This window comes from Pinus tabuliformis, chromosome 8 (genome assembly GCF_031772625.1).
Source record: "Pinus tabuliformis cultivar Carrire ecotype Pingquan chromosome 8, CPIR1, whole genome shotgun sequence".
NCBI lineage: Eukaryota > Viridiplantae > Streptophyta > Pinopsida > Pinales > Pinaceae > Pinus > Pinus tabuliformis.
The window spans coordinates 975,844,986-975,858,933 of NC_142294.1; positions in this window are offsets into that span (position 1 = coordinate 975,844,986).

The window sequence follows — 13,948 nt, forward strand, 5'->3', positions numbered from 1 at the left end:
GAGATCATTAGGCAAAAGTATTCACTTAAGCATTGAATATCTTATGAAGACCAAGATATAGAATTGGGTTATGGTTCATAGCTGGATTTGAACCAAGAAGGAACCGGAGTGTAAGAAGAAGGATAAGTTCTATTGTTGGGTCGAGATCTTAAGGCTTGAATAGTAGTATCTTTGTGTGATTTTGATCTGTTATATTTGGCACATGAATTGATCTATAAATCTGATAATCTGGGTATAACTCATGTTTGAATAAGTGAAAATGATAAATTATCTTTTATAGATCTGTACGCAAGTTTGACACAGAAGAGGCATGTATACATGCTGGTTCAGTAAGTCAAAGTAGCGTATACATTGTTCGGTCTTCATACAGAAGCGTATTTACACATGTTATACATATTGAAGTAGCGTACATCTCATGAAATATGTTTTAAGCTACTTCTATTTATTTTTGTAGTGTTCTGGGTTCAAGATTAGTTACTGTCAATGTAGTCTAGTTACATCATTCAGAGAAGTAATTAGTTGATTCAGTTTTTGATTGAAGCAAAGGAGATTGGTTGATGCAGATGTGTTTGATGGTTGATTATTATTATTGATGGATCTAGTCCAAAAATTTATGAAACGTGGTCCCTGAAGAGAAAGAGAAGGTTGTAGCCTTTTTTAGGTCAGTGCCTACGTACTATTCCATCAGCTAGTACAAGAGCTAAGGGGGTTGTAGCTCCCTTCCAGGAGAAGCTAGAAAATGAGAGAAGGTTGTAGCCTTTTGCGGGTAGAAGCCTGCATACTGGTATAAGACTGCAATAGTACAGATCCATTGTAAAAAGAAGTTTCTAATTGAAATAAGATAGAGACGAATTGCAGCAGGTGGTTTTCACCCACATCAGGTTTCCACCTTATATCTTGTGTTCTTGTGTGTGACTGTCTATTCTGTTTTACTATTCCTGGTTACTGGTTATATGGTTCTGACACACAGATTAATGATCAACATCTGAAGAATAAATTAAATTATAAGTTTGCAATTTATACACGAGTTTCCTTTACTGTAGTTGGGTATATATGCCGTTTTCACTAACTGAAGTAGCATATGCAAATATGATTATGAAATGAAAAATAATTTACTTGATAATATTGATTCACCCCCCCACCCAGTATTATTTCCAACAATTGGAATCAGAGCAGGTCCTTCAGAAGAAGCTTGATCGCTTGAAGGAAGATCTATCATCATGAGCAAGTACGAGAAAGAGGCATCGATCAGGCCACCAATCTTTGATGGGAGCAACTTCATCTATTGGAAGGTAAGAATCACAACCTATGTTCAATCTCTTGGTACAGAAGTTTGGGATATTGTGGAAGCATGATACACATTTCCATCAGCAACTCCTACAGATACAACTGGTAAGAAGCAGCATGAAACAAATGAAAAGGTTGTCAATACTCTATTAGGGAGTTTATCTCAATCAAAATTTGTCAAGTTTATGCAGCTAAAAACTGCAAAGGAAATATGGGACAAGATCATTCTGAGCTATGAAGGAGATGATCAGGTAAAACGTGCAAAACTACAAACTCTCAGTATTCAATATGAAAATATCAGAATGTATAAGTGGCTAATTATTTCTTACGTATAGATGAGACTGTTAATTGTATGAAAAATTTGGGTGAAGAGATAAAAGAAGTTACTTTGGTTGAAAAGGTTCTAAGATATTTTTCTTCTAAGTTTGAATCAAAAGTATCTACCATAGAATAAAAACAGGATCTACAGAGTATTACCATGTCACAGCTGCACGAAATCCTAACTACTTTTGAAATGAGAAGAGGGGGACCATCAGATAGGAGAGAAGACGCATTCAAAGCTTAAGGAAAAGGAGATTTCAATGAATCAGGACATATGTCAGAAGGAGAGGAAGAATCAAACTTTGTCAAGAACCTTCAATGGGGTTTTGGAAGATTCAGAGGTAAGCTACCTTTCAAATGCTTTGCTTGTGGAAGAGTTGGTCACTATGCAACCAAGTGTCCTCATAAAGGTAAGGAACCAATCAGGTGGAATAGAAAATAGAATGTAAGTAAGAAGAGCTATTATACAAATGAAGACAGTGATGGATTTTCAATTAGTGATGAAGATGAACAATGTAATGATTATAGACTTTTGATGGCTTTTGAAGATGATGATTTCTTGGATGCTATAAATGAAAATTATCTCTATGAAGAAATTTCTAAACTTAAAATATGTTTAGAAGAAAAGAGTATGATCATAGATACTTTGACATTCCAACTTGTTGAAAGGGAAAAACACAATTAAAAGTTAGAATGTGAAATTGTAGGACTTAGAAAAGATATTGAGAAAAAAAAAAGCTCTTAATCTTAGATTTGCTAAAGGTTCCGAAACTTTAGATGAGATTATCAAAGTCCAGTGTTCTCCACTAATCAAGATAGGTCTTGGATATGCTGAAGAAGCATCTCAAGCACAGAAGCCATCCACCTCCAAAAGTTATCTTGTTGCAGCAAGGAGAAGTGAACAGGTTGAAAATCGACAACAAAGGCATAAAGTAGATCACCAAGTAAATCAGGGTCAATCTACTTCAAGGATGAACATAAGCTACAACCAACCATAGGTAAATCATTCTCAATTTTCCTCAAGAAAGAATGGCTATGGAAACTACAATCACCTGGACGGAAGGTTTGATAATTGCAGGAATTTTTTCAATGGCCAATGTTTCTCTTGTCATAACTTTGGACACAAAGCATCTCAATGTGTTGCCTAAAAGACCATCATGACCAGAGAAGCATGAAATCAAAGGAGTGTGACTGGAGTCATGAAAATAACCTACAATAAATTTTCTACTCTTGAAAATGAAATAGAAGGTTCTATTTGTAACAACTTTGGTCATGAAGATTCTGAATGCAGGAGTAGGTTTAGGCAAACAATTCAGAAGGAGCAAGCTTCATTGAGTCCCAAAACATGGAGGAAGAAAGAACCACAACCAGAAAGACGTGGTATAGCCTTATATGCAGAAGGACAGGAAAATCAGTGGTATATCGACAGTGGTTGCTCGAAACATATGACAGGTGATAAAGAAAAACTTTAGTCATATAGTGCCTTTGAAAAGGAAAGGAAGGTCTCATTTGGAAATGACACCCCTGCATTCATAAAAGGTAAAGGTTCTATTATTTTGAAAGAAAAAGTCAAAGCTGGAATTGCTATGTATGTTGATGGCTTAAAACATAATCTATTGAGTGTCAGTCAAATGTGTGATCAAGGAAATGAGGTAATATTTCAATCAAATGGATGTATTGTTCATGAGATTGATATAGGAGAAACAATGATCAAAGGCAGAAGAACTCCAAATAATTTATACATACTCAAGGGAGGAAAACAACAATGCTATCTAAGAAAGAATGATGAACACTAGCTATGGCACAGAAGATTGCGGCATCTAAGCTTCTCTCAGATAAGGAAAGCATGCAAATATCAGGCAGTTCGTGATCTCCCTGACATTATAATTCCAGACAATACAATATGTAAATCATGTCAGTTTGGTAAGAAAACCAGAACTAATTTCCATGAGAAGGAAGGATCAGAAAGTAAGCCACTTGAACTTGTCCATACAGATGTATGTGGTCCATCCAGGAAAAGGTCACCTCGAGGAGAAGAATACTTCATATTATTCATTGACAACTTTTCTAGGATGTGTTGGATAGGACTTCTGAAGCATAAATATGAAGCTTTCAAAAAGTTCAAAGCATTCAAAGCCTTGGTTGAAAATGAATCAGATCGCAAAACCAAATGCCTCAGGTCTGATCAAGGAGAGGAATTTACCTTAGATGAATTTTTCGATTTTTGTGAAGAACATGGAATAAGAAGGGAATTCTCTACTCCAAGGACTCCTTAGGAAAATGGAGTAGTAGAAAGGATGAACAAAATGGTTCAACAAATGGCTCATGCTATACTTGATGAGTCTGGAACTCCTGCAACCTTCTGGGGTGAAGCTGCATTCGCTGCCATTACTATTCTCAACAAGACAAACGTTCGGGTGAACAGCACTCAAACTCCTCATGAACTCTAGTATGGTAAGACTCCTATGGTAAAATACTTCAAAATATTTGGAAGCAAATGCTACATCAAAAGGACTGATGAAAACCTTGGTAAGTTTGAACCTAGAGCAGATGAAGGCATTCTCCTTAGTTATTCTCCCCAAAGAAAAGGATATAAGTGTTACAATAAACGACTTAGAAAAATTGTTGAAAGTATTGATGTAGTGGTTGATGAAGAAGGAAACATTCCAAGGCAGGTAAAATTCTAAGATTTCAAAGATGATGAGGACTATCATTCAACATCAAATCAGACTAATGATGAAAAAGACACCTATGAGGAACCAGAAGAACAGATAAGGGTAGAAGAAAATACTCCAACCAGGTATGTCCAGAAGAATCATCCAGAAACTAAAATTTTGGGGCAGAAAGAGGCAGGTGTACAAACAAGAAGAACTATTTCAGAAGCTTCAAGCTATCTAGCATTTCTCTCCTCCACTAAACCACAAAATGTAAGTGAAGCATGTAAAGATGAATGCTGGGTCAAGGCCATGAATAAAGAACTTGATTAGATTGAAAAGAATAACAATTGGGAGTTAGTTCCTAGACCGAATGATAATAATGTCATAAGGAAAAAATGGATATTCAAAAACAAGCTGAATGAGAATGGAGATGTTATTAGAAACAAGGCCAAAATTGTTTGCAAAGGGTATGCTCAACAAGAAGGTATAGAATTTGAAGAAACTTTTGCACCAATGTCTAGACTTGATGCCATAAGAATGTTCCTTGCTCTTTCTAGCTTTCAGGACTTCAAAGTATATCAAATGGATGTGAAATCTGCCTTTCTAAATGGAGACTTAGAATAAGAAGTGTACATTGAGCAACCAGATGTATTCATCCTTGGGAATGATCCAAAAGTTGTATGTAGACTCAAAAAGGCTCTCTATGGCCTTAAACAAGCTCCAAGGGCTTGGTATTATTGTTTGGATAAGTACCTCCATCAACAAGGTTTTTCGAAAGGATCAATAGATAGTAATCTTTATATAAAAATTGATAATGATAAATTGCTAATACTTGTTGTATATGTTGATGATATCATCTTTGGTAGCAACGAAGAAGCCATGAGTCAAAACTTAGCTTTGGTAATGTAAAAAGAATTTGAAATGTCCTTACTTGGTGAGCTCACATATTTTCTTGGTTTACAAGTCCAACAAAACAAAGACGATATCTTTCTATCTCAAACCAGGTACCTCAAGCAGATCTTGAAGAAATATGGGATGGAGGATTCAAAACTGATATGTGCCCCTACGGCAACAGGATGCAGCCTCAACACAAATGATGAATCAGCAGCAGTGCATCAACCAACCTATAGATCAATGATTGGAAGTCTACTCTATCTAACCGGTACCCGACCAGACATCATGCATGCAGTTGGAATAGTCAGAATATTTTAGGCAAATCCAAAGGAAACTCATCTTCAGGCAGTTAAAATAATTTTCAAGTATCTTCAAGGAACTCAAAATTATAGCTTATGGTATCCTAGAGATACAGATCTCACACTTCATGCATATACAGATGCAGATTGGGTAGGTAGTTTGGATGACTGAAAAAGAACTAGTGGTGGTGCATTCTTTATGGGTTCCAGATTAGTGTCTTGGTTCAGCAAGAAACAAAGCTCAATTGCATTATCTACAGTTGAAGCAGAATATGTGGCCGCTGCATATTGCTGCACACCACTCCTTTGGATGATGCAAACATTGTAAGACATTCAAATCACTTGTACTCCACCTATCCATTTTTTGTGATAATACAAGTGCAATCAGTATTTCAAAGAATCCAATCATGCACTTGAAGACCAAACACATACCTATCAAATATCATTTTCTCCGGGAACAAGTTCTTGAACAAAAGGTCAAATTGGAGTATGCCCTCAAAGGAAGATGTTGCTGATATATTCACCAAACTGCTGCCCATGGAGACATTTTAATACCTTAGACAGAAGCTGGGAGTAGTTGATGCATCATTTTTTTGTTGAAATTATCTGTTTCAGAGAACAGTGGCTGTATGCAAGTTTCATGAACCGTATCCGTGTACATACGCCAATTTTTGTGGGTACAGTCGCGTATATGTTGGTTTGAAGACAAATAGTGGGGCCAGACTCAAATGAAAATAGTTTGATATGGGTCTGACAGAGACCATCTGGCATAGGTTCAAGGGGAGCATATACTTCTAATAATGCATTGTTGGCATTATATTAGAAGTTTTTTTGGTTCATTTTTCAAGTGGAATAGGTGCAGAGGGAGATCATGGTTGCTGGTTTTGATGATGATTGACAGATTTTGTTGATGTTAGTTGCTGATGACTTTCATAGTCTTGTCTTAAATATTTAGTCTCTATGTCATGTATTTCTTTTATCATCAAGGTCATGTAATAGCCTATGTTGGTTTCCCCACTATGCCTGGGATGAATGATGTAATATTTTTGTTTTATCATGTGTAAACTGTTGGTGTATCCCCACTTGGTTGGGAGATGGATGTATGTATGAGTCTTTGGTGATAGGAAGGTCATTTATGATGTATAAAGTCATGTTTCTTCTTGTAAAACATCTTCTTGTAGACCTTGCCTACAGTCAGGGGGAGCATGGACAACACAACAGAGTAGAGATTTATGTACTCAGGGGGAGCATAACCCTTTGCACTTGATGAAAAAGGGGGAGAATGACTTTGAGTGACTTGGGGTTGCCATCAAGTCCAAAGGGGGAGATTGTTGGCATTATAACATAGGTTTGGCGCTATGACACAGGTGTTGTCCTTGATGGCAACTCACTCAGATGAAAGATCATAGTTCAGGCTCTCAGAATGAAGGAAAAAGATATATACGTAGGTTCCTCTTAACCAAGTCGCTTATACACGCGGGATCGACATTCAAAAGGAGCGTATACATATGCACGCACTTTAATGCAAGGAAAAGTGCGTACATGTGGGAAAACTTATTTTTGGTCCATGGTATTTAGTCTTTGGTATTTGGACCTATGGTTTTGGACCTTGGTATCTCGTCCAAAGTGTTGAACCCAGGTATTGGGTCCATGGTATTGATTCTTTATGGTTTTGGACCATGGTATTAAGTAAGGCCTAAGACTATAAAAGGGAAGGAGATCATTAGGCAAAAGTATTCACTTAAGCATTGAATATCTTATGAAGAGCAAGATCTAGAATTAGGTTATGGCGCATAGCTGGATCTAAACCAAGAAGGAACCGGAGCGCAAGAAGAAGGATAAGTTTTGTTGTTGGGTCAAGATCTTAAGGCTTGAATAGTAGTATCTTTGTGTGATTTTGATCTGTTATATTTGGCGCATGACCTGATATATAAATTTGATAATCTAGGTATAACTCATGTATGAATAAGTGAAAAGGGTAAATTATCTTTTATAATTCTGTATGCATGTTCGGCACAAAAGAGGTGCATATACACGTTGGTTCAGTAACTCAAAGCAGTGTATATGCTGGTTGGTATTAATATAGAAGCATATGTATGCTGGTTATATATATTAAAGTAGTGTACATCTCATGAAATATGTTTTAAGCTACTTCTGTTTATTGCTGCAGTGTTCTGGGTTCAGGATTGGTTTCTGGTTACTGTCAATGTAGTCTGGTTATAGCATTCAGAGAAGTAATTGTTTGATTCAGTTTTTGATTGAAGCAAAGGAGATTGGTTGATGCTGGTGTGTTTGATGGTTGCTTATTATCATTGATGGATCTAGTTTGAAAATTTATGAAACGTGGTCCTTTGAAGGAAAGAGAAGGTTGTTGCCTTTTGTAGGTCAGCACCTACGTACTAGTACATCAGCTAGTACAAGAGCTAAGGGGGTTATAGCTCCCTTCCAGGAGAAGCTGGAAAATGAGAGAAGGTTGTAGCCTTCTGCAGGTAGAAGCATGTGTACTGGTATAAGACTACACTAGTATAGATCCATTGTAAAAAGAATTTTCTAATTGAAAGAAGATAGAGACGAATTGCAGCAGGTGGTTTTCACCCACATTAGGTTTCCACCTTATATCTTGTGTTCTTGTGTGTGACTGTTGGTTCTGTTTTACTATTCCTGGTTACTGGTTATATGGTTCTGACACACAGATTAATGATCAACATCTAAAGAATAAATTAAATTATAAGTGTGCAAGTTATACGCAAGTTTCCTTAACTGTAGTTGCATATATACGCTGTTTTCATTAACTGAAGTAGCGTATGCAAATCTGATTATGAAATGAAAAATAATTGACTTGATAATACCGATTCACCCCCTCTCCCCCCTCATTATTATTTCCATCATTCAAGGCCACACACCACAAATATCATTACCTTGGGAACTTTGGTGCACATGGAGCCATTCACCCATGATGCATACAAAGAGACATATTCAGAGGATGATGACTTCAAGGGGGTGTTTCATGAGTTGTAGAGTCATATTCATGTGCACAATGGAAACAACACCATTGAATACCATCTCCAAGATGAGTTACTCTATAGGCTAGATAAAGTATGTGCTCCTAAAGGTGAGTGATTGTAGCTGATTAGAGAGGCTCACACCTCAAATGTTGCAGGGAACTTTAGTGTAGGTAAGATAATGACCAACGTTCATAAGTATGTGTATTGGACCAAGATGCAACAATATGTAGCTAGGTTCATAAGAGGATGCATGATTTTGTGTACCAGCGAGTCTAGTAACAGGAAATAGAGTTTATATCATCCCTTACTCATACCCACTCATCCCTAGGAAAGAATCTCCATGGAATGTGTGGGAGGTTGAACAACAACTAGGAAGGGGCATGACTACCACTTTATGGTAGTTGATAGGTTCAACAAGGTGTGTGTTATAATTTGTTGTAGAAAGACCATTAATGGGAAATAAGAAATAAAATTTTTCTTTAGATAGGTCTAGGTACACTTTGGGATACCAAGGAGCCTTTTTTCCAGACAAGGGCACGAGTTTTCTCAGTGAAATTTGGACTACATTATTTTTGGACTACATGAAGTTGAATAGGTCTACAATATTCCATCCTCAGACAAATGGGAAAATAAAAGTAGTCAACAAGACTTTAGTGAAAATTTTGATGAGTTATAATCAAGAAGCATATGAAGACTTGGGATGAAAATATGGTATATATACAATGCACTTATAACATATCATTCCACAATTCTATTAAGTCCCCATTTGAAACTTGTTTCAGATACTTCCCACCTTCACCTTAGGATATTTCATATGGGAAGCACAAAGGAGTAAGAGAGAATATTATAGGATATGCCTTGAGGGCTGAAAATTCTGTAGAAAATATTAGGTAAATCCATATACAGGAGCCACTGGAAAAATACAAGTCTAGGAATTATTAGCACAAAATAGAGAAGTAGTTCAAGGTGGGAGACATAGTATGGTTACAATTGAACAATGAGAGGCTACGGGATCTTGGTAAGAAAATCAAGGTTTTGCGATATAAAAGGTGGTAAATAACACTTACTGACTTAGTGTGAACCCTATAAATGTGAATTTACCTAGTTTTTAATGTGGATAATTTGAGGCTCTATGAGCCTTTCATGCTAGCTCAGGAAGAGTAACAAGTGCTACCTTTTGTAGAAGTTTTGGCACCAGATGCTTAGGAAGAGTTGACAAAAGATACAAGTTTGTATAAGAGGTCTAGAACCACTAGACATGGGAAGAATTACCTTTGGCATATTGCGTTGGAAGGAAAACTTCCAGGGAAATCTAAAGGGTACACCACAGAGAAGGTGGAGGAAACAATTCCTCACCTCATTCAATAAAAGCTTTTGGGGACCAAAATCCTCCCAAGATTAGTTACAGGTATAATCTAGATTAGATCATTATATTTTATTTTCATCCATCTATATGCTTTCAGAGTGGAAAACGTGGAGGAATCAACTCGCATGACCATTTTTACCAGCAGGTACCAATTTGGAAAATTGGGATCTAAAACCCTCAGGGAGCATTTTTAAGCATCAAATGACATTTTTGTTTTTTGGGGGGCGGGGGGGGGGGGTTGGTGGGGCTATAAAAATTTTCCTCTTTATTGCAACTCCATGTTTTCGTATTCTAGACACAAATAGCTTTCCAATGATGCAAGAATTTCCTTAATCAAATTTCGCATGCAAAATTTATGCCACTTGAAAGTTGCCCTTCTTGTTTTTGCCACCATAACTCAAGAGGATGCCACATCAGCCCCAATAATTCATGGAGAAAGGGCTAGCCACATGATTATGCTAAATAATACTCTAGAAGAATATATATTGTAGCTTTGGTTAACATTTGAGGTAGTCAAACTTAACAACTATTAGGCTATTGGGTTGTGTTATACCCAGACAACTAGGAGGAAAAGGGGTTCCATTATTTTTGTGTGCATTTGTTCCATAAATGAGAAAAAATAATCAAGAGGAATAGGATATATAGTACATATAGAGGATTTGTTCACTTTAGTATCCCACAAGCCACATCCCATATGTTACAGAGTAATTTGTCACTGTCTTCACTGTTGTGGGGAAAAATGCCTATGCAGGACGATCCTATCCACCTAAGGTGTGATAGTGCCTTAGCAACAAACAGAAGCATCTATTCTAGTATTCTTCCTTTATGAATTAAGAATGAAGAGAGATGGATGAACTAACCGGTGTCTTCCGTTTGTCCCTCGATCCGGTTTCTCTTCTCTTTGAGAGTTCCCAGCTACTTGCCTTCTCGCTCGCCCAGCTTCAATAGGTTCCTGCAAGATCACAAGAAGAGAATGCTACACAAAGACATAGATTCATATTCATAACTAGTTCAGGATTAGAAATAAACCAAACATACTAATGCAATCATACATCAAAGATACATCAGTATATAGGAGAAACCAAGATAACTTTATTGATGAATAACAAGGTTCAGGAGGAGATACAACCAAGAGAGTTCCAATCCAGCATCTACCTCCTAGCGAATGAAATCCTTTCTTCACCTCCCTTCAAAGAATTAAGCACCCAATGATTCCAATCTCAAACCAACAACAATTCTTTGCAATAACAAAATTCCAGCCTCCTGGATCTCATGGAGGAGAGATCCATATATAGATGTTTGGAGAGAGGATGAGTCAGCTTGAGATCTGACTAGTGTCCTCTCCCTCTATCAGTTCTTGCTTCCACTTGGAGACTAAGAGCCTCTTACTCATCACTAGTCGAATTCATTGAGGCAAGTGTCATTGGAGAAGATTCTGGAAGTTTCTAGGGTCTTTCCACCTCGTTGAATGAACTTGCCATTTGTCATTTCCCGCTCAGCTCACCCTGGTAGTGCTTCTACCTGCGTTGCAGTGCACCTAGCCAGTGTAATCTCTGCATTTCAGCGCAGACTGCTAGTGGAGCCTCTGAATTGATCCTGAATTGACTTGTTTTTGAGCAGTTTCTGGTGGAGAACTTCTGTGAATTGCTGTGGTTTGTTAGCCTTGTTCCTCTAGGGGTAGGAACAACATGTTTAGGGAATTTGGATCCCTTGGATTATGGACATTTCACGCTTATAGTTGTAAGGCACAAAAATGTCTATAACAGTTGCCCCCTAAAGTATGAGGCCGTTTATTGGTTGAAATGCTTTATCAGGAGGATCTGAAGTTCTTTCAATGCTGGGAGGAGACCTGTAATACAATACAATACAATACATTATTTTCATACTTTTCTCATGATCTAGCTGAGGCGGGCATTCCCATGCTCAGCTTTATAAATTCATTTTCATGTACATATAACAGACAATCGTCTGATGATAGACTGATGATTCTGATAGAGCCATCATCCTTTTGGTAGGATGATTATCTGTGCTGTAAAGCTGTACATTTCTATGTCTCTATTTTCTGAATATATATCGCAGCCCGGATGGACGAAACTAGATCCGGGGTCTTCAATCTCGTCCAATCTTCACTCTAAGTACAAGTCGATCCATGTGAGAATTGCTCTGAAGTCGAACATGGAAAGACATCGCTTGATTACCAGTCAATGATGTAAACTGTTAACAAGCGCGAGAGGAATCACCGATAATGATGATGACCCTCAAGGTACTGCAGTACAATTCACGTGGTGTGAATAAAGGACTTGGCGTCGAACACCACGCAAAATCTTTCGATCGAAGTTCATTGATGTGTACCTGTCGCCGGAAGTGAGAAACTTGCCATTGAGGCATGCAAGCTTCAAAGTCCTGAATGGGGTGTTCCTAGATCAACTTCTTGGATAATGAGCTGATGTCGACAAGAAGTGATCCGTCAAAGGAGGGCCTTAATGAATCCCACATCAATGACACGGAATGGAGCTAATGATTTTGATGGAGGTGAAAACGATCTGACAACATATGATTCAGGGTGGCGGTCATGAAAGAGTATAATGTATGGTAGTGGATGGGACACAGGTGACTTCTCTGAACGACTTCTCTTGAACATATGGCGACACTTATGCGATGGATCGGTAGCATTACCCCAAATATGGATGGTATGGCGAGACCATGGCGATGTGACCGGTGAATGAAACAACCCAACCCGATTGTGGTACGGAGGAAAAGTGTCATGTTCAAGAGCGACTTGCTACCATCAAAGTTTTCTTGAGTTTCTCCCAATTTTTCCCCAGTCATTGCTGACCAGTACCTCTTTATTTTTGTCAAGCTTGAGGAGGATAACATATGCTTGTTTTATAACTTGCCCTTCGGGCAAGCCCATCGCTATGTTTTAACGAGCCTAGCGATAGTGAAACTCGTTCTCGTCTAAAGACAAGTTTGTCGCTATTTCATGCATTTAACGAGTCTAACGACAAGGATAACTCGGTCCTTTTCATTTTTAGAGAGTCTGAAAAGGTACATAAAGTTAAATCCAAAAGTCCTTTTTCGTCATCTAATCCCTTAAGTCCGAAAAAGTATAAAACAATACAGAAGGGATGGATTTTCGATATCTTTAACGAGCCGAATAAAACAGGCGCTCGATCTTTTTGTGCAATAATCCCTCAGGTCTAAAAAGATTAAAATCTAGAGGAGGGATAGCTCTTTCGGTCGCTTTAACGAGCTGGAAGGCCAAAACTCGGCAATCTTTTCATATTTTACGAGTTGGATGAAAAGAGCTTAAAGAAGACTCGTCTTTTGAGGAACGAGTGATAAAATGGGTAGTACCTGATTCCAGGTAAGGGTTGGAATTTTCCAATCACGGTAGTGTCACAAGGATGGCTAGTGAAATCACTCTTCATAGCTATTCCTCAAAATGGGTAAACAATCATATGGAGGTGAATGGTCGGCCAATGGAAAAGGGGAAGTGATGGGCAAACACGACCAAGGCTTTAATGGCTGATGATATTACATTCACAGTGGTTATTTACCGGAATAGTTCATTTTTTAACGAGCTTAAACGCGGGTGGCAACATTTGCTCGATCTTATGTTTATGTTTTTTAACGAGCATGAACTATGCGCTAAAACTGCTCGGATCTTGCATTTATTTTTTAACGAGCATGAACTGTGTGCTAAAACTACTCGATTAATCCAGTAATATGATAAGAATGTCTCATTAAGATTCTATTTTTTATGGAGCTTCATCTTACAAAGCTTTGCTCCGGATCCTTTCTTTATGCAAGTTCGGAAACGACTAATCCTACGAGTTTAAAGGGTTAGACCTATAGGTTTAAAGGGAGGACCTAAAAATTTAAAAAAAATAAAAAGCCGCCCCTTGCTTGCACTCCCAAAAGGTTTGCATTCCCCCAGGTATAAAATAGAGTTTCAAGGTTACCTCTACTTCACTTCCGCCAAAACAATTGTTTTACCGAGAGAGGCCTACCTCTTTCAGGTTACCCAAAGATTGTCCTGTTAATCTTTCAAACAAAACACTTCTTCGGCGATGTCCATCGAGATGAACAAAGGTGAGTGACTATGCTCTGTCAAAC